We start from the raw sequence: 1,659 nt of genomic DNA, 5'->3' as shown, positions 1-1,659 counted from the left end.
CTTTACTTGTTAACTCACAAGGAAACACCTGCAAAACTGCATTTTGTTAAAGTTTCTGTACTAAAATATAGAAAAACAGAACTACACAAATATTGAAAAGTTAAAAATTCCTAATATTTTATTCCTGGAACCACTACCACAATTTACAGAGCAATAAACCCGATGTAATGAAAAGAAAAAGAAAAAGAAAAAGCTACAACAAATAAAAGACCTCAGGAATGTACATCTAATTGACACTACATTGCATTAATCAATAGCTGTACTTTCTGCAAACTGTGGCTATGACAGTCTTGAACAAGAAGACTTTCCTGTTGAGGCTGCAGTAACTTTTCTGACCATGGATCATCGTTCCTTCTGTGGCAGATTTTTACAGTTCCTCTAATGCATTTGGGTCAACTGCCTCAAAGTAACCTGCAGCTTTCCTGACAACTACTCGCTCTCTCTCCTGCTAAGAACTGTAGCCCTTCTCCACTGTTTTTAGGACCTTCTGCTACCATATCCACCACTTCCATCACCAGATCTACAACCACCACCATAGGACTGCCCAAGCTTCTTCCACCAAAACTGTCCCCCTTCATGGATCCTAATTTGATTACTGTTGTCCACTATAATTTCCAAAATCTTTATAGTTCCCACCACCACCATAGTTACCACCGCCACCATAGTTACCACAGCCAAAATTTCCTCCTCCATTGAAACCATCATATCCTCCACCACCACCACCATCTCCACCACCTTGGTTTCAATATCCTGGTCCACCACCAAAGTTTCCACCATGACCAAAATTACCTCCACCACCTCCAAAATTTCCTCCACAACCCATAAAGTTGCAAGCTCGACCTCCACAACCTCTTTGTGATCCAGCAGACTGCATCTCTTGTTTATAAAGAGCTTTTTTCACTTCACGGTTATGCCCATTAATAGTGTGGTATTTCTGAACAAGTTTATCAACTGTATCATGATCATCTAAAGTTACAAAAGCAAATCCTCTCTTTTTTTCCACTCTTCCTGTCTTCCATAACTTCTATGGTTTCAATCTTGCCGTACTTCTCAAAGTAGTCTCTCAAATTATATTCTCCTGTATCTTCTTTAATACCACCAACAAAAATTTTTTACTGTTACATGGGCACCAGGCTTTACAGAATCCCATCTAGACACAGCTCTCTTTGGTTCCACTACACGCCCATCAACCTTGTGAGGTCGAGCACACATTGCTGCATCCACCTCTTCAACACGAGAATAAGTCACAAAACCAAAGCCCCTGGAATGCTTTGTTTGAAACTGTCTGTAGTTTCAAAGCTCAGACCACCAATAAACAGTTTTCTCAACTGCTCTGGCTCCTCTGGATAATGGCCCTCCCCATCCCCCACCCCCCCATGGCAGTGGCCAGAGTCGGGCTGGGGGCGACCAGGCGGCAGTTTTACCTCCATTTTGAGACCCCAAAGTAATGTTTTATATAAAGAAATATGAGCCAAGACTCATTCTCTGAGCCTTAAGGACTTCGTTTTTGAGTCCTACAAATCAGCAAATACAGAAATAAAACAGAAGAAAACTTCTTCATCATGAAAGCAGTCATGGTCTCGCCATGGAGAGTGTCCATACCATCAACATTCACACTGTTCTCTTGGAATCTCAGGATCATGTGTGATTTATACACAG

At 41.4% G+C, this 1,659-nt stretch overlaps 1 pseudogene; it reads right to left on the bottom strand.

Annotated features, from left to right (window-relative positions):
- Window positions 1-477: 477 nt before the first annotated feature.
- On the bottom strand, window positions 478-1,430 carry LOC134385736 (heterogeneous nuclear ribonucleoprotein A3-like; annotated as a pseudogene).
- Between the last annotated feature and the right edge of the window lie 229 nt (window positions 1,431-1,659).

Source organism: Cynocephalus volans, chromosome 9 (assembly GCF_027409185.1).
Source record: "Cynocephalus volans isolate mCynVol1 chromosome 9, mCynVol1.pri, whole genome shotgun sequence".
Taxonomy (NCBI): Eukaryota; Metazoa; Chordata; class Mammalia; order Dermoptera; family Cynocephalidae; genus Cynocephalus; species Cynocephalus volans.
The sequence above is the reverse complement of the archived record's forward strand: the minus strand, read 5'-3'. Positions and strand labels throughout refer to the sequence as shown.